We start from the raw sequence: 19987 nt of genomic DNA on the forward strand, positions 1-19987 counted from the left end.
GAGCGTAGCTCCATCTAGTGGATGCATTGTAGATTGCGTCTTATAACGCGGTACGCCCAATGTATGAAATAAATTACAAAATAGGCCATTCGTTGAAGGTGCGCCTCATAATCCGGTGCGGCTTTTTGTGTGGAAAATACGGTAAGTCCAGCGGCCACTTTTCTTTTTTCAATCTAAACAAATCCAGCCAATTTATTCACTTTAGTGATGAGCACAGAAAAACGAGAATCGATGTACCGTATTTTCCGCAATAAAAGGCCCACCTAAAAGCCTTCCATTTTCTTAAAAGCTCACAGCGCGCCTTAAAATCCGATGCGCCTTGTGTATGGTCATTAAGGTAATATTTCGACCCCATCTGATTGTTCTGTTGGCGTTTCCTCGAGCGTAGCTCCATCTAGTGGATGCATTGTAGATTGCGTCTTATAACGCGGTACGCCCAATGTATGAAATAAATTACAAAACAGACCATTCGTTGAAGGTGCGCCTCATAATCCGGTGCGGCTTTTTTGTGTGGAAAATACGGTAAATTCAGCGGCCACTTTTCTTTTTTCAATCTAAACAAATCCAGCCAATTTATTCACTTTAGTGATGAGCACAGAAAAATGAGAATCAATGTACCGTATTTTCCGCACTAAAAGGCCCACCTAAAAGCCTTCCATTTTCTTAAAAATGTCGCTGCTTTATGAAATGCGTTTGACTGACATCTGATCGTTCTGTTGGCGTTTCCTCGAGCGTAGCTCCATCTAGTGGATGCATTGTAGATTGCGTCTTATAACGCGGTACGCCCAATGTATGAAATAAATGACAAAATAGGCCATTCGTTGAAGGTGCGCCTCCATAATCCGGTGCGCCTTTTAGTGTGGAAAATACGGTAAATCCAGCGGCCACTTTTCTTTTTTCAAGAAATTGAAAAATAATTGAAGTAATTCCAATGGAAGATCTGTTTGTGTGGGAAGCGATTTTTTCCAATCTGCCGTGGACACGCTTCTCTCCTTTTCACCAGTTCAGCCGCGTGACACGCGGAGACCCAACGGAAACGAGCGTCACGTGATTTTTTTTTTTTTCTTTCCCCCTTGCGTGTTTAGCATTCGTTGCGCGACTTTTAACACTTCTTTTAAAGCAGTGTCTCACTCAGAACAAGTGATAAGTACTTAGAAAACGAGTTCTCCCCCTCACAGATGAGCTCTGCTTTCGACGCCGCCATTTTGAAGCGCGTATACAAGCCCCGTGAAGCCGAATAAAATTCCATTCGGATTCTTTATTCCGATTGAGGCGCTTATAAGGAGCTTTTTCATTCAGTTCGCTCATTTTTGGATTCCTTCTCATCGGAAGACGAAGCCCGGCTTGTGTAAAGCATTCTTCCCATGCACTGGAGGGGGGACCGGGGCGGTGGGGCTTGGGGGGTAGGGGGGGTGACTGCCACCCCTGCCCGTCCCTCATGCCACCCGTGCATATGACCACATGACTCATGAATCTGTAGACCGTTTCTGGAAGCTGGAAAAAAAAAAAAAAAAAGAAAACATCCCGGTTCGTGCATGTTCAGCAGATCTTGTGTCAAACGCTGAGCGCATTCGGGGTTGCTCCGGATCAACATGGAGTCGGCAACGGTGTGTTCCGGCAACTGCCACCACACGGCCATTGAGGCAAATGACTCTCTTATCAGATGCTGCCTGCTTTTTTTTAGGGGCGGACTAGTTCAGGGTGCGCCTCACGCAGGCTCCAGCTCATCTATGAAAAAAAATAAAAAATTATAATTGGTGGTTGATGCAATTAATGCATTCCTAAAATCCACCCCCCCCCCCCCCCCACTTTGTCACACGGTTCCGGCACAGGTCAGCTGTGGGTGGGCTGAGTAAAGGTCAGCCTGGCTTAGCAAGCAACCAGGAGGTCCGTGCGCGCGTGCGTGTGTGTGTGTGTGTTTGTATGACTATTCTTGTGAGGACCACTTGTGTGTGTTTGTGTGTGTGTGTGTGTGTGCGCGCGTGTGCACGTCGGCGATCTGGCCTTCCTTTGTGTGCATATGCGTCAGGCCTTGGAACTGGAACACAGTCCTTCCGTTCTCCTCGCGGAGCAGCAGTGGCTTGAGGGTGGGCCCGCTGACTCAACCCAGCGCCTCAAAAGCTTGTTGGAGAAACCTCGCGCACACACACACACACACACATGCACGCACACACTTCCAGTAATCCTCCGGCACACAACGATGACCGGGAACGTGTCGGCCGTTGCCCCGGTTTTTCTCTCGGCGTTTGAACGGCAGCCTCGTTGACCTATGACATCATCAGGGGGGGCTTGCCATTGAGTTGGACTGGCTCGGCGGCATGATGCGGTGCTGTTGGTAACCTGGAGGGAGGTGACTCGGTCAAACGGATTCGGAACAAGTGTGTGTGGGTGTGGGGGGGGGGCTAAAATAACATTTCTCGTGACTGTTGACTGTGCGGCGGCCCGGTAGCCAGTGGTTAGCACGTCGGCATCACAGTGCAGAGGTACCGGGTTCGATTCCAGCTCCGGCCTCCCTGTGTGGAGTTTGCATGTTCTTCCCGGGCCTGCGTGGGTTTTCTCCGGGTGCTCCGGTTTCCCTCCCACATTCCAAAAACATGCGTGGCAGGCTGATTGAACACTCTAAATTGTCCCTAGGTGTGAATGTGAGTGCGAATGCTTGTTCGTTTCTGTGTGCCCTGCGATTGGCTGGCAACCGATTCAGGGTGTCCCCCGCCTACTGCCCGAAGACAGCTGGGATAGGCTCCAGCACCCCCCGCGACCCTAGTGAGGATCAAGCGGTTAGGAAGATGAATGAATGAATGAATGAATGAATGAATGAATGAATGAATGCCGAGAACTTTTTGTTGACATTGAACTAGTTCCTCCAAATGGGTAACTAATCAAGTTGCTTCTGCAGTTCCGTTTTAAGGGTGTGAAGGTTTTTTTTTTCCCCGACATCGTGTTGCAGTTTCAGAAAACGCTTCATTTTTTGGGGGGGAAAGAATAGCGCTTATAATGTCCTCCCCGTCATATTGACCGAGCTGTTTTATTCAAGTCTCTCCGTCTCTATACAGTACAAGCAACTTCCAAACATGGAAAGGTGAAAAAAAAAATAAGGCAAATAAGCACCGGTTAGGATCGGAATTTATTTTTCACTGATAATTACTCGGCATGTTGAATTGCAAATACACAGAATTGAATTGTGTTGACGTGGAAACTGTCAGCAAGCGCTTGCGTTCAGTCTTCAGTCACCAAGGTTGCCAAGATGATGAGTTTTTTTTTTTTTTCTGGGGCGTAGTGGAGGGGCCGGGGGGTGGGGGGGGGGTCATCTGTGGGTCTAACTCAGCCGGGCTCTCATGGTGATGGAGACAGGAGACAGCGGCGTATTGGCAGGTGCATGGCATTCACACATACACACACACACACACACACACACACAAACCACTCACAGTACACACACACACATCTATAGCGAGCCTCTCCTGAGCCGAGAAGGCGGCCATTATCATATCAAAGCGTCTCTCGTAGACGTGGCAGCGCTTCAATTTAAGCAATTAATGCAGAGAGACTCTGTCACACAGCCGTGCACCCCCCCCCCACACCCCCTTTCACCACACACACACACTTCCAGCTCTTTTCTATGACACTCAAGGCCATCCTGTTTTTTTTTTTTTTTTTTCTTGCTCTTTCTAGATCTCGTTGCCCGTCATTCAGTTCTTACCTTGGACTACGATGCTTTATAGATTAGCCCGACAAGATTTCCGTCAACCAAGGGCAAAAGTGCTCAAATGATGACATGGAGTGTTGAATGCAAGATACGGATGACAGACATTTATTCACATCGCGTTGTCCGTCATACAATGAAAAGTCCATTTAAGACGCATGCTGTGATGAGCAACCATGTGATAGCAATACAATATTAACCAAAATATAACTTGGACCGAAGGATTGTCATATGAATTCAAGGACGTCTTTTTTATCGGCATTTACTGGAAATCATTTTCACTGCGCGACCAGTCCGCCGATTCCGCCCCGAGAGTGACGATATGTTAATTGTTCACGCCATTGTCATGTCTGAATGTGTGACAAGCAAAGCATTAAGTGACCTCGCAAACTGGTCCGATACCTCCGCGTCAGGTCTCCCGCTAAGCTAGGCGCTAATTTCCTTTTCACCAACTGGGAATCAATTGTATCTACTTTAGTTTTGTTCTTGTCGGGGGCCCTTATGGCTCTTACTCATCATGGCAGGCGTGCAGATATTTTCAAATTTAACGATGGAAAAACCCCGACAACAACTTGACAGAGTCGCAGTCGTCGAAAAGAATCCGCGAAGGACGCACGGACGTCAACAAGTCGGCGGGGGCTCATCGGGGCGCTTGTCCTTCTGGATTGGAAATGGTCTTGAACGCATCTCCGGTATTCAGCTTTGGCTCCTCCCACCGTTGCCACTTGACGAGACACAGCTGCTCAAATGAATCGGGCAAGGCCGCCGCGATTGGTTGCCAAGATGGCCGTCTCCCCCGCCCCCCGTCTCGCTGTCAGGTGCGAAACGGCTTTGGAAGCGTTGGCTCCTTGCTCATCCTCATCATTCTTCTTTTTTTTTTTTTCTACTACAAGCAAGCTTACTCTTGAAATGGTAATGAGCCACTAAAAAAAAAAAAATTAAAACCCCTTCGAAATTGCCCGATAATGAACGTGGAATTAATTGACAATGAAGCGTCACTGGTGTTACTTTCAAGTAAGGGGGCAAAAAAAAACAAAAAAAAAAAAGTTTGAATATCCGTCCACTATGGTGACCCAGAAAGGGTTAAAGGTCACCAGACCAGTTTCATTTGTTCATTAAAAAAATAATCTGTTAAAAATAGTTGTTTTGAAGGGAGGGCGCCATCTTTGTTTCGCACATATGATTATTTATCTTTTTTTCCCGGATTAACCCCCCCCCCCCCCCCGCACCCCCCCTCCCCCCATTTATACATCATCTTTCAAAAAGTCCCTTGCTGGTTGCAACACAGCTGCTTGACGCTGGTGACAGGCGGTAGCGATAGCGCAGACAGGCTGGAAGACGGTTATCGGCGGAGCTATCCTGAGAGGGCCGACGCCGCTTGATCAAATTGAAAATTGCAAATGAAAATCCCGCTCAGGCGCATTTTTAAATTCATCAGCCATTGTGTGTCGGATGACCTCTTGGCATCGGGCTCCGCTGATAAAAATGCAAAAAGCGACAACACTCGGCTGTGATCCAATTTCCAAAACTATCCCCGGTCCTCCCGTGTCGCCCTCCTTCCTCCTCCTCCCAGTCGCCATTGGAGGCCGCGGCTAGCGAAAATGATCGCCTTTCACGAGAGGCTCCATTGTGCTGTGGATGAAGAGGTTTTGTTTGGAGGAGATGGACACACGTGGGGTGGAGGCGGGGGGAGGGAGGGGGTGCACAGCATTTGGGCCTGTCGGTGTGGCCTTTCCAGACCTGGACCATGTCACGGTGTTGTTGTCCAATCACAGCTCCGCTCAGGGGCCACGACCACGCCAGCGTTCCGAAACGGAGGGGCCGCATTTCAGGTTCAGAGAGAACGAGGTTGGAAAGGTTTAATAAACACCCGAGAGTAGATGTCACTCCAAATGGCTTTTTTCCTGGCGGGGGTCAGTGTGTGCCAATATTGACTGACGTGCGTTGCGTGGGTGTGTGTGTGTGTTTAAGCCTTCTTATCATCTTGGGAGAAGAAGAAAAAAAAAAAAAGAGGCGATGATCAGAGCTGATCCTCTTGGTCTATCACCAGCTCTTTCCTTCCGTAATTGAATTCTCTCCTTCTCCCATTGTTGTCTTTGCCACCAGGTGACTGGAGAGCCAGATCTTTTTTTTTTCTTGTGTAACAACCCCCCCCCCCCCCCCCGAATTTGTTGTTTACACACTGAAAAAAAAATGGCGCGTTGAATGAACTCAATTTTATTTCGTCCAAATAAAATCTGATAATTACGAGTCTGCGGCCACGCGCCTGATGGCTGTCGTAGTGCCAAGACTAACCTGCGAGAGGCAGCGTGCTGCCACGGGGGGGCAATCCTATTGGTTTAAGAGCGCAAGCGTTTGCCTGGCGGATGAGCCGTTTATACTTCCGGATGCATCGCAATTGATATCCACGTGCGAAAGAGGCCCGGGTGGGATTTGAACCAATCGAAATGGCAAATCGGGGGGGAAAGAAAAAAAATCTGATACCTCTCGCGTAGGAGCACGCGTATACAGCAAAATGATAAAAACACAAATAGCGATGGACGCAGATCCCCCCCCCGCCACCTCCCCACCTCGTGATTCAAAGATGATGTTATTATTATGTTATTATTATGTTATAAAGATGATGATGTTAGCTTGAAAGAAAATACAGCAGCGCCAAGCGACAGGCCCCGTTATAAGTCCGAAGCGCAAAGCATGGTTGCGTTCATGGCCACGGAATGAATTCGAAAGCCGTACGGCACCGTACCGTCAAAAGTTTTTTCGTACGTGTCCCAGGTGGGGCCTGATTAATCAGTTATCAGGGCAGTTTATTTGCTGAGTGACAAGTTGCAATTTGCCCGCCATTGAAAGCTTCTTTGTCAGGTGGGAATTAGACCCGCGGCACCTGACAAAACACTTCAGCTCTCCCCCGCCGTCTCCTCGCTTCCGATTCCTCGCCTGGATTTTCACTCGCTTCGCCCGTTGCCTCCGTCGGTGTCTATTTCTGTCACCGTCGCCGTTCATCCCACGTTCACTTATCCTCAATTTGCCTCCCCCGCATTTTCTTCCATACGTATTTTTCCTCTCAACATCACCCTCAGCGTTAAAAAAAAAAAAAAGACCAAAAAGGCGGACTGTGTAATTAATCACACAGCGTTGTGCAATTAGAGATGCATCCTCGTTGTCCCTCCCGCCACACCAACGGACGCACGCGCACCCGCACCTCAGCCTTGGGGGCCTAATAGCAGTTGATGCCCGTCTTAACGGCAAATGCTTGCCTTCCCCACGAGAGGCCCTCTTGCCTCTTGACGAATGGCGCCACGGTGACGATAATTACAGATGAGACGTAAATTGCCACCGAGGGTGTCGTCCTATCCCGTCCACCGCGACAGACCCCGAGAGTGGGGGATCGTTGGCCCGGAGAACGGTGAGAGTCGGCCAAACACCGCTGAAAATGGCGGTCGTATTGGGCAAAAAAAAATCAAATAGTTCAATGTGTTGTCACTTAGGGCGGCCCGGTAGTCCAGTGGTTAGCACGTTGGCTTCACAGTGCAGAGGTACCGGGTTCGATTCCAGCTCCGGCCTCCCTGTGTGGAGTTTGCATGTTCTCCCCGGGCCTGCGTGGGTTTTCTCCGGGTACTCCGGTTTCCTCCCACGTTCCAAAAATATGCATGGCAGGCTGATTGGACGCTCTAAATTGTCCCTAGGTGTGAGTGTGAGTGCGAATGGTTGTTCGTCTCTGTGTGCCCTGCGATTGGCTGGCAACCGATTCAGGGTGTCCCCCGCCTACTGCCCGGAGACAGCTGGGATAGGCTCCAGCACCCCCCGCGACCCTAGTGAGGATCAAGCGGTACGGAAGATGAATGAATGTTGTCACTTATGGTGTTTAAAAAAAACAAACAACCCCCCCCCCCCCCCCCCCCGACACTAACTTTTCCTGTTGAGGCGTTTGGTAACTTGAGAATTTAGACCAGAATTTAGAGGTGCCACCATATTAGGTTTTCCGGCCATCTTGAAAGGCGCTTATAAATAAAATGCATTATTATTATTCATTCATTCATTCATTCATTCATTCATTCATCTTCCGAGCCGCTCGATCCTCACTAGGGTCGCGGGGGGTGCTGGAGCCTATCCCAGCCGTCTTCGGGCAGTAGGCGGGGGACACCCTGAATCGGTTGCCAGCCAATCGCAGGGCACACAGAGACAAACAACCATTCGCACTCACACTCACACCTAGGGACAATTTAGAGTGTTCAATCAGCCTGGAATGTGGGAGGAAACCGGAGCACCCGGAGAAAAGCCACGCAGGCCCGGGGAGAACATGCAAACTCCACACAGGGAGGCCGGAGCTGGAATCGAACCCGGTACCTCTGCACTGTGAAGCCGACGTGCTAACCACTGGGCTACCGGGCCGCCCATTACTATTATTATTATTATTATTATCTACAGTCGTATGTACTCATCAGTAGAAACTCCTCATCAGCTCTTTTTTTTTTTTTTTTTTTTTAATAACACGCGGATCAGATCTTACAACAGAAAGTCAGTGTCCAATTTTAAGGTCGCTCGTGGCATAATCGCAAGAAAGTTCGTTTCCCCCCCATTTTCTGGATGAAACTAAAATGTATTTTGTAAATCCACTTGAGTCAGACTGACGTGATAAATTGACCCCCTCCCCCTCCTCAAGTCTCATGGCACTCAAATGTGTTGACGATCACCTATCCTGACATTAGAAAAAAAAAAATATTGTTCCACCGATAAGTCATTCTGTTTTTTAGAACCAAGTGTGCCCGCTGGCACCACATAATGGCTTTTATGGCCTTCACGCTGTGCTCCGGGATAAATTGTGCAACAAGCATGTTTTCTAAATTACAGGCTTTTTACCAAGAGGGGGGTTATTTCCGGGGTAGCCGCTCGCACATCAAGGGGGGGCTCTCTTCCTTTTCAAATGCGTTTCGGTCAAATGTAGCTTTTCCATATCGGCGGCTCGTTTGCATTTGTTTGCTTTTTTTTTTTTTTTTTGGTTGCCGCGGTGTCTGGTCTGGGCGCGCTTGATTTGCTTGTCACGCAGTGCCTTTTGGGCTGATGTGCAGTTAGAGAGCGTTGGCCCGGGATATGTGATAGCTTATCAAAGTCTGAGCAGCCCTTCTCTCCTGAAGCGCACAAGACACGTCCGCGCGCTGCGTTTTGCGCAGGTGTGTGTGTATGTGTGTGTGTGTGTGTGTTTGTGTGTGTTCCGACTCATCAAGAGCTCCTCGTTTGGAAGGACTTTTTGACGTCTCGCTTGGCATCATGGGATGCGGCTGTCACCTGACAATGCTGCCACCATGGAGATAACCTTCAGGGTGACAGGCAAGACAAAGACACACACACACACACACACACACACACACACACACACACACACACACACACACACACACCTATGGAGCCACACATGCATGCATGACTGCCCAAACACACACACACAGAAGACTTCACCTGCTGAGTTAAACACAGTGGAATGATAATTACTGCTAATCAATATGTTGATTAATCGCGCTTCCGTATACCGTAACGAGAATCCGACTTCCAACCGAGATTAGACTCTCCACTTGTTCTACACTTGAAATGCTACATGTGTAAGCTACGGCAAAGCAACGGTCGTATTTGCTCCGACGTTTATGTGCACCGGGCGGCCTACGTATAAAAATCAGTCCTTTCTCGTCACGTCTCCCAAATAGTGATACACTACGCGTCTCCAGTTGGTCCAAGAATCCCGCCGCTCGCCTCTTGACTGGTACTCGTAAGAGGGAGCATATCACCGTCCATTTTGAAATATTCCCGTATATCTATATGCCCGGGGCGGCCCGGTAGTCCAGTGGTTAGCACGTGGGGCTTCACAGTGCAGAGGTACCGGGTTCGATTCCAGCTCCGGCCTCCCCGTGTGGAGTTTGCATGTTCTCCCCGGGCCTGCGTGGCTTTTCTCCGGGTGCTCCGGTTTCCTCCCACATTCCAAAAATATGCATGGCAGGCTGATTGAACACTCTAAATTGTCCCTCGGTGTGAGTGTGAGTGCGAATGGTTGTTCGTCTCTGTGTGCCCTGCGATTGGCTGGTAACCGATTCAGGGTGTCCCCCGCCTACTGCCCGAAGACAGCTGGGATAGGCTCCAGCACCCCCCGCGACCCTAGTGAGGATCAAGCGGTTAGGAAGATGAATGAATGAATGAATGAATCTATATGCCCGTTGGATTGGTATGAAAATCTCATCCCTTGCGCTGTCGTCAACCGTCGGCCGGATGTAGCCGCAGCTCCCTCGTTAAAAACGCGCTAGCGGTTGCTAAAGTCAGCGCTTGCTAACGTGCGCGCTTGCTAACGTCCGCGCTTGCTAACGTCCGCGCTTCACGCCGTGTGAATTTTTAACGCGGGGAGGTTGTTTGAATTTTAAATGCGCTATTCTTCGGCTAACACATACCGTGAGAGTAGTTGCCCCCCGGGGGCTGACAGTTGTCCTTCCGGGGGGGGTGGGGGGGGGGGGATTTGAGAAGGCTCTGGAGAGCTTCTGTCGGTGCGGCACTATCATGTAAATGCTTGCCAACGATCATCTCCCCGCATTTAACACGCGGCTTTTGTCTTGCGTTCCCGCCCGCCGTGCGCGGGAGGGCGAGTCCGGCCGTGTGTGTGCCACGTAGTTGCCCGAGTGTAAGTACATAATTCATTAAGTAGGCGCTTGTAAGTAGTCCTTGCAGCATTTCCTGTCTCATGGGGCTCAGATGGTGTTACCGAGGAGGCTTGAGCACCTGCTGTCACGACGACAACAGCTTTTGGCTTGACGAGGATTATGGCGAGTCATGTGCGTTAAGAGTCTCGCCGAGTAATTGATTGTTACAAAGCGGTCGGCGACGTCAGGAATGACCTCTTGTGAAATAAAAGTGCGGAATAAGTTTGCGGAAGTCAATCGCGAGCGTATTCCAATGAAAGCCAATCCGGCGGAGGAACTTGGCGGTCTGAGTGGAAAGTGGATTTCATCATCTCATCCCAAATCCCGGAAATGGGATTAGAAGATGGAGTGGATATTCTGATGACCAGGTTTTATCTTTCGGCGAGTTCGATTTAAGCGCAAGGCATCCGTGTGCGCAGACTAGACACGAGACTAATCACTCTCATTGTAGCATCATGGATCCGCACCAAGCGGTAATTTTGCTACGGTAGCTAACGACGCGCAGTGAGTCATTATCTTAGCGCCAGGCTAGGCCCCCCTCCCCTCCCTCCATTTAAAGATTTCACACCATGAATGAACAATTACAGAACAGATTGCCGTCCTAAAGTGGCGGAGAGGCAGAAACTAAAAAAAAAAAACGGAGGGAGAAGAGTGCGTGTACTCACGAGGAGTGCGCAATATGGCCTGAAAATAGCTTTAGCCTACGTTAGCGCTTGTTGTGTTTAGGATGAGCTACAACAAAAGCGTTTCATTGCGCAACTATTTTTTTAAAAAAATGACAAGCGGGTTCTAATTTTGATTGATTGATTTTTTTTTTAAATATTTGCCGGACTAATCTAAAGGCAAGTTTGCCCATCAACACCTCAAAACGACTTAAAGGCGTAGCTTTCTCCCACTGTCTTGGAAGAATTCCCACCTGGATGGCCCACCAGGGCTTCCGATACTTTTTTATTGGCGCAACTGACTAACGAGGGATATCAGAAGTGCCTTGCGCAAGGGCGTTTTGCCAATGGGGGAGCGCGCACGGTTCCCCCGAGACCGATTTTGCTAGTGCGCGCGCGCGCATGTTTGTCGGTATTCAGGCCTTTTGTGAGTGCCTTTGAAAAGAAACTGTCAAGCTGTACTGAGCTTACACAAGAGACAAGAAGCATACTTTGTTTTGTTTTCCTGCCTTCCAAGTTTTGGGGTCTGAATGAGCCAGCGTGTGAAGAGGCAGAGAGAGAGAGAGAGAGAAAGAGGTAAGGAGTGGAGAAAGAGAGGAGCAGAGGTAACGTGTAATTTACTGTTTGCCCCATTTGTACTGTACATGGCTTTAGATATGCTAATGACGCTCTTTGTCGGGCTGCAGAGATAGCCATCAATCAGCTGTCAATTGGGCTTTTGGAAAGGAACCCCCCCCACACCCCCCCCCTCCCCCGCAGAGAGCGCAATTATCCCCTCCCTTGGTTCTCCTCTTTTTCATCTTGTCTGCTACCTCGCGGAAATGGGGAGACGGCGAAAGCCTGGCACTTGGACATTTTGGGATCTGGAGCCCCCAGTCGGGGGGGCCAAAAATGAGGACCAAGACTGGGCGGCATCGCCAGAAATAAGTAGCATGCCGTCTTTCCCGGGTGGAATTGCGTTGACATGACGGGGGGGAAAAAAAAAAGAAGAGCAAAAGTCACGCCCCACGCAACATGGCCGCCTCCGTCGACGCAGAACGGGCCCCGTTACGTCGGTCGCTAGCGTTACACGCTTAGATAAGCTAACGGCCCCATTAGTGCCAGTTCATTTAGCTCGTTAGCCGAAGCTTCGGGGGCTGATGACATTCATTACATGTCATTAGCACACAATTAACATGTCTCACTCCGACTCGACGGATCGCCATGTTAGCAAACATTTTAAACGGTCCTTTTATGAAACGCTTCAGTCTGCGCGACACGATTTATGAGCTCGACATGACATGACGGGTTCGCACGAACCAGCTGTACTCACACGGTTGAGTTATTGCGATTGAGGAAACTCGGCTAGTCATAGTTGTTGGGGGTTGTGGGGGGGTTCTCCTTGTAAACCATTTTTAACATACTACTTGCCAATTAAATCACCGCGTAGTCCATCCATCCGTTAGCGGAACCGCGTGAGCTCAACATATCGTGAGCCATCATGTTGAAATGGCTCACGATAAATACTTGTTCTTCATCTCCAGCACAGGTGTCAAATTCAAGGTGGGGGGGGGGCAGTTCTGGCCCGCAGCATAATTTTATGTGTCCCGTGAAGGCGAAACTTGCAGTCAAGCTAGCTCGATAAAGTTACGTATACGCATGGATACTACAGAGATCTCTTTTTTTTTCAAAAGTGTCTGAGGTCATCTTCTGCAGCATGACTTTATTCACCGATGGATGTTGTGACCTTAATCTTTTCACGCAAACCTCTCGCGCATGCCGGGTGCGATACCACACACGGCGCAAAGCGTATTTTCTTTATCCTCCCTATCACATTCACCCACCCGCTGATCCAAATGCAGACGGGCTTTATTGATTTTAGCGCCTCCAAGATGCGGAAAGTCTGTCCATTTGTGCGCGTGCGTACGCATGTATGTGTGTGTGTGTGTGTGTGTGTGTACACACAAAAGGATTAAGGCCCTCGCTGAGCTCTTGATACCATCAGCCATCAGGCACCCAAGTCCACTTCGTGCTTTCCCGGCTGCCGCATTGTCTATTCTGCTCCGCTATGTGAAAAATGTTGAATATCAACAATGGCTTTCAGTGGTGTATTGTTGAGTTTTTGTATGAACTAATCTTGCCTCAGTGAAAAGAGACCTAGGGCTTGGACAAAACGTCTAGAGCCACACAGCATTCCGAGCCGGCTCTCTCCCCCCTTGAACACTGAGCGGAAAGCCCAGGCTGAGGGTAGGCGGGCGACGCTGCCTGGAGGAGAGCCGGCGAGGCGCGCCGAAAGGCCCCGCCGCTGGAGGCGAGCGCCAAGACGAACGACTTGTTGCCGGCCAAGGACACGAAAGCCTTTCTTCCACCAAATAACCCGTAAAGGAAGTTCGTTTTCCTGCGAGGGAATGCTCGGCGGCGAAGCAGCCCGACGTCCAATCAGAGAACGGGATTGCCGGCCTTGTCAGAACAACCGCCGTGACATCATCGACGGGTAAGACTGCGTGGAAGTTACGTTCTCTGTCGCTCGGACGGTTTCATTCTGCATTTTTTGGCTCTTCTTGAAAATCGAGTTTGGCAGAAAGGGTTTTGTGTTGCGGTGACACACGCCGGTGTTGTTGTTTATGGGCCCTCGTTGGCGCCGAAAGTGTGTTGATGCATGTCAAACGCGCATTGCCTCGCCGCATGCTCGGAGTATGCCTTGCCATTATTTTCTCTCGGCGGGAACCCGGCCGGTCTAACGAGACCTCCTGCGGCAGAGGGGGGAAAAAAAAAAAAAAAAAAAGAGGCCAAGTGCGACCATGAGGCAGTGGAGTTGATGTTAATCCGGCTTTGTGTCGAAAGGCATCAGAGGTGTCACGTCTGTAGAGGGTGCGAGCTTGGTCAACATGGAGTCATGTGCGGCGGGGGGGGGGGGGGGGGGAGATCATGTTCAATTAGCAAGTACAAATCGTATTTGGATTTACGTCCGCCTCCAGCGAGGATGCGCAGCTGCTCGTAGGATGGCATGATAATAATACAGGGCCAGCGGGTGACCTTTGACCTCCCGATGAGAAACGCCTGCGTTCATGAATATATTACAACCTGGTTCCGTGTATTCGTTGGTACTTCATTTTCTTCAAGTTGTTCAACAGTAAAACGGAGCCTGCGTGTGTGTGTGTGTGGGGGGGGGGGGGTCTTATGCGTGTCTGTTTGAGGTCAGTGCCACAGAAACCTGGGAATTGAGTGATGTTTGACTTAACCCTTCACCCTCTCCACACACACACACACACACACACACACACACCGCACACACACAGAGAGGCATCATAATCGGTGGCCCCCGGTGATTTGTCCTCTCAGCTTGAAGCTCTGTCATTGCTCTCCGCTCACAATTACAGCCCTGAACTGAACAGGAAAATCTGCCCCAATCTAGCAATTAGCCCGCAGGCCACTAGCTGCGTCTGTGCATGCGCGCACCCGTACCTGCGCATGCATGCCGGGACCACAAACCGCGACAGGAATGACAGTTCGTTGCGGTGATGCCGTTTGAATTGATGTGTCTGATTTTTTTTTTTTTTTTTTTTATCCTTTCAAGTTGCAGCAATCTCGTTCATGTCCATTGTTTCTAATTGCCCAGCGCCACATTGGGCCCGGTTTACTTTGAGCCAAAATAACAGGGGGCCGAATTGCCTGTTGTGAGCACTAACCTGGCCGTATAGCGTGTGAATTTTTAAGATTGACCACATTGGATGGTTTTCTAGCATGAGTTGCCCGTTTGAGGTCACACCTCAGCATCTTAACTCATTCACTCCCAAAGACGTTTTTAAACCGTCTTTTCAGACTTGGTCTAGAATTGGCCGGTACTGAATCAGTTCATTGGATTCATATCCATAACCATCCATCCATCCGTTTTCCGAAGCGCTTAATCCTCACCAGGGTCGCGGAGGGTGCCGGAGCCTATCCCAGCCGTCTTCGGGCGGTAGGCGGGGGACACCCTGAATCGGTTGTCAGCCAATCGCAGCACTCCAAAACTTTAATTTCTTATTTTTGGAGCCATTCAGAGGCGGATTTGTGTGTTTCGGATCGTTGTCCTGCTACCTGATTTATGGTCAGACGTTCTCCCTCAGGAATTTCTGGTAGGTAGCAGACTTCATTGTCCCATCAATCGCAGCAAGTTGTCCTGGTCCAGAGGTAGCAAAGCAGCCCCCAGACCATCACGCCGCATCAATGTTGGCATCATGTTGTATTTATTCAAATGTGATGCCATTATGCGATGTAAGAGGCGGCGCATCTTCCAAAAACTTCCATTTTGGACTCGTTAGTCCACAGAAAGTTTTTCCAAAAGTCTTAAGGAACGTCAAGATGCCTTTTGGAGTCTTTTAGCTGGTCCAGCACTCCCTGGAATGTTTGTTTTCTGCGCATTGATAAATGAAAGTGACATTTAGAACTTGGATTCTGGATTCCCTTGGGTTGTCCCCGCGCGTGATATCAAAATTGGTTGAATGAGGTGAAAGCTTTGCGTGTGATAAATATGCACAGAAATCAGGGAAGGGGGGGGGGGGGCAAATCCATTTTCACAGCACCGGAACTTGAAGGTCACCTCAATGAGAGCCAGTCTTGGGCTTAAAGATTGTCCTCTGAAAAGTTCCTCCAAGGCCAGCAATCCAAATGTAGATTTGCGGAAAGTCAGTCAGCAGTCAAGGGGGGGGGGGGGGGGGGTGATGGTTTTTGCCGGCCTCGGGGACGGCAGGCCTGACTGGGCAGCAACAGAGACGCGCTTAGTGCCGCCTGGCCTCCTCCTAAAGACTCGGCCTCCTTTTCTTTTTTCTGTGGGCCCTGCTCTCTCCTACTTTCGCATCCTTGAGGCCTCTTCTCTTGCCTCTCTTCTCCTTTTGTCCCGTCCCTCCTTCACCCTCAACTCTCTCTCTTCGCCACTCCATTCCTCCCATTTCGCACACTTTCATCGCCTCTGGGCCGTTGCAGATGCTCATCAGTGGGCTTTAGAGGCCTCGGGGTTGGGGGGGTTGGGGGGGCAAAAAGCTCTGTGACCGTTCAGAGTGGCTGGGTCTGAAAAGAAGACGGACATCGTCTTAATGCGGGCCAGCGGAGAGACGGACCAGGGCAGACGGATATTAACGGTAATATTAGGTGATGCCTGCTTTGGCCAAAATAAAGCTTCCATCTCGTCCCCCCCCCGGCCCCCTGCCTGATGTTTTATCAAAAGCATTAAGATGGAGAGGCGGGAGAGGGGTCATATAGCTGAGGGACAGATACTTGAGATGAAGAAAACTTTGCTGAGAGCATCAGTGAGATAGCGCCGTCGCGTCGCTGCCTTTTGTTAAATAGCAAAATCATTTCACATGAGTGGCACAATGTTTCTGCCCCGGGGAGTTTGTCAGCGTTAACCTTCCAGAGTTGGCAAAGAAAGTAGATACGTTGTTCCTCGGACATGAACGATTTTAAAAAAAATAAGAATGGAAAATGCTAGCCGTTGAAAAAGAAAAAGAAAAATACACAAATCCAGCTAGTAACAAAACGAATAAAAAAATATGCACCGCGCTATTCATCTTGTCAATTCATTCATTCATTCATCTTCCGAGCCGCTTGATCCTCACGAGGGTCGCGGGGGGGGGGGGGGGTGCTGGAGCCTATCCCAGCTGTCTTCGGGCAGTAGGCGGGGGACACCCTGAATCGGTTGCCAGCCAATCGCAGGGCACACAGAGACGAACAACCATTCGCACTCGCACTCACACCTAGGGACAATTTAGAGCGTCCAATCAGCCTGCCACGCATGTTTTTGGAATGTGGGAGGAAACCGGAGCACCCGGAGAAAACCCACGCAGGCCCGGGGAGAAAAATTTAGAGTGTTCAATCAGCCTACCACGCATGTTTTTTGGAATGTGGGAGGAAACCGGAGCACCCGGAGAAAACCCACGCAGGCCCGGGGGGAACAATTTAGAGCGTCCAATCAGCCTGCCACGCATATTTTTGGAATGTGGGAGGAAACCGGAGCACCCGGAGAAAACCCACGCAGGCCCGGGGGAGAACATGCAAACTCCACACAGGGAGGCCGGAGCTGGAATGGAACCCGGTACCTCTGCACTGTGAAGCCACGTGCTAACCACTGGACTACCGGGCCGCCTCATCTTGTCTACTTGTGGTTCAATTAGGTTGCCCTCTCGATCCTGTTGATGGAAAGGACGTTGTACTCGTACACGAAAACAAAACAAAACAAAAAAAATAAAAAATCAGCCATAACAGACGGAGGCAAGGGGGGGCCTGGAGTGCAGGAGGCCCTTGACCAAACCCGCCACCTCGGAACGTTGAGGCACATGCGCTAACCGCTAGCTTCTGAATCAAAAATGATATTGCCCCCCCCCCCACGCCCGGTTGGTTACACTGTTGTACTGCCGTATTAGACCTCACATATAGCGCGAGCGCGGCTGTTTGCATTCTCAAACAAAGAAGTTAGAAAATAGGAGAGAGGGAGAGAGAGCGCGAGAGAGGATGGGGCCCTTTAGCACAACAATAGCTCCGTAAGGTTTAAACTGATCCGCGGCGTACCTACAACAGCAGCCAACCGCAGACGCGGGGGGGGGGGGGGGGGGGCACGCGTCAACCTGAGAAAGGAGCCAGCGGGGGCGCCATGCAACATCCAAATCCGTCTGCTCCTCTCACGAGTTCCGACCGAGGCCCCCCCCGTGACACGGACGTGGACGCGTTCACAATATTCCAAAAGAGCCAAAATCCAACATAAAGCAAAGCACATGAAACGGACACACACATGTGCATCGTGTGACCACACAGCTTAGCCCCCCCCCCCAGCCCCCCCGCAGCAAAGCGCAAGTCATAGCATACATCGGTCAGCACTGAGGCATTGGGGGAGGATGATGGCGGGATGCAGGGAGGAAGAAGAGAGGCAGAAAGAGGATTAGAGTGATATGGAGGCAAAGAACAACAATAGTTGGTCACATTTTGTCAGGGGGGGGGGGGATTTGGTGAAAAGCTGATTTGCAGAGTATGCCACCGGCAAACGGCAATCACAACCGGCGGGATTTATTAGGAAATCACTTTGAGAGTTGGCCCGCAATATCATCGCGGCGCGGACGTTTCCGACGGGGGGTGGGGGGGGGGCCATCCGCCGAAACAAACTTTGAACCCCGTTCAAGGGAGCGGCGGACAGCCAGTGCGCCGATGCACCTCGCTTCTGTTTTAGTTGAGGAGGCAACCGCCGCGCCTGGAAAAATCCGCAAAGGCAAGAAACAGAAAGGGTCAGAGGTCAAGGGCTCAGTGGGGCCAAAATGACCCCCGTGACCTTTCTGGTATGAGGTCAAACATCCGTGCGGTCTGGGCTCCGACGAAACCATTTTCGGGGAGTCAAATCGGTCAGTTTTTTTTGTGGCCAGTGTTCTAATACTGCCGCCTGATTTTGGGATCTTTTTGGCGCTGGGGGGTTTTCGCGCCCTGTCCACCCAGTTGTTCAAGTAAACGTGACTTTCTGACTTTGCCGCTGGCTGCTAAAAGTCGAGCTACTTTGATCCACTTTTCTTTCCATAAAAATAAAAAAAAATAGCAGGGGGGAGTAGAAAGGGGGGGAGGGTTCAGAAACGGCATAATCAGTTGAAATGAATGAAACGATTTCAGTCCGCCTCGCCCCCTGGGAACGGAACGATACGGGCTCTCTAATTGACACCGGGTCAAACGCATCCCTCGGCACGCACGCACTCGCGGATGTTCGGCGCAGTTTCAGCTGTTGTCCCGTCTTTCTTCTCTCAAGCGCACATTACAAGTCCCCCCCCCCAGTAGTCCCCGTCCAGTGCGCGAGCCAGAAACGGGATAAAAACAAAAGCCGGCGCTGTCTCGCTCCAATGATGGATGAGCGTGGCTGGCGTGTTTTTTGGAGGCATTTCATAAGAGTCGCGCCATTCCCAGGCCGGGCTACTGGACAACGACGGCTTTCTATCACAAGGCCTTCGGTGACACATTCTTGGGGGGGCGAAACTAATCAAAACGTGGCATTGGAACCAAAAGGGCAGCGAAGGAAAAGTCTAATTTGATTAAAAAGAGAATGGACTCATTCCTTAAAAAAAAATAAAAATTGTTTTTACGATTTTGACTTTAGCGTTAGCCGTTGTGCGATCGTCGCTATTCAGCCTTTCCCGCCAATGCTTTTGATTTACGGGGCAGAGCGCGGTAAATATCAGTCCTCTTTTATCCGCGAGCGGAGAAACGCAACCATCGGCAGCTGTCTTTTGCGCAACGGCTTATATTTTCCCGCCGTCGCCGCCGCCGCCGCCATCACTTAGACCGGCGCTCCTACCATTCAAGCCGAGCGTTTGCTTCAAAGGAGCCTTTTGATAAGAGTTCTGCCCACAGTAAAAGTTTTGGGTCATTTCATTACTGGTAATTCCGTTTAGAATATTCATTTAGTTATCGCGGTGCATTGTGGTAGCAGACGTCACGTTTCAACGGACGACGCATTACAGAAAGCGTGACCGTGATCGTTGCGGACCGGTCCCTCCTGAGTTATATTCCTTTCGTTTCACCTTCGAAAGCAACGGCTTGTAAGTCTGCTCGTGTTATCATTGTTTAGAAATGTGTTTCGGAGATTGTTATTGGAAATTCGCTAGTTTAGAGTGTTGCTAACGACGTAGCGACAATGCTAAATCGCTGCTAACAAGCTAATTAGCATGCGAAGGTGCTGCGAAAATGCATTGTTTATCGTTGTTTGTCACATTTTGAGCTGTATGTATGTATTTATGTTTTGTTTACTGTACGCCGTCAAGAAGACCGTAATAAAGGAGCAAGACACTCAGTTTCCTGGCTCATGAATAAATGAGTTTGGCTTGCTGTTGACCTGCGTTAGCATACCTATAGTATCTAACACGTAGCGATAACAGTACAATAAGTATATTGGAAGATTCATGCTGGAAAAAAAAAAAAAAAGTTCTTTCAACAAACCGCTCCCAATAATTTGGAAGCAG

At 50.0% G+C, this 19987-nt stretch overlaps 2 long non-coding RNA genes across 3 annotated transcripts in view; both read left to right on the plus strand.

The window, feature by feature from the left end:
- The window catches only part of LOC127606045 (uncharacterized), a 129579-nt gene that overhangs the window by 15282 nt on the left and 94310 nt on the right, over positions 1-19987 (plus strand). The window lies entirely within an intron of this gene.
- LOC127606044 (uncharacterized) overlaps positions 12659-19987 on the plus strand; it is a 67748-nt gene continuing 60419 nt past the window's right edge. Inside the window, exon 1 of the long non-coding RNA XR_007963720.1 lies at positions 12659-13515. This is a non-coding gene — a long non-coding RNA (uncharacterized LOC127606044). The remainder of the gene's footprint in view (positions 13516-19987) is intronic.

Source organism: Hippocampus zosterae, chromosome 8, assembly GCF_025434085.1.
Source record: "Hippocampus zosterae strain Florida chromosome 8, ASM2543408v3, whole genome shotgun sequence".
NCBI classification, from domain to species: Eukaryota; Metazoa; Chordata; class Actinopteri; order Syngnathiformes; family Syngnathidae; genus Hippocampus; species Hippocampus zosterae.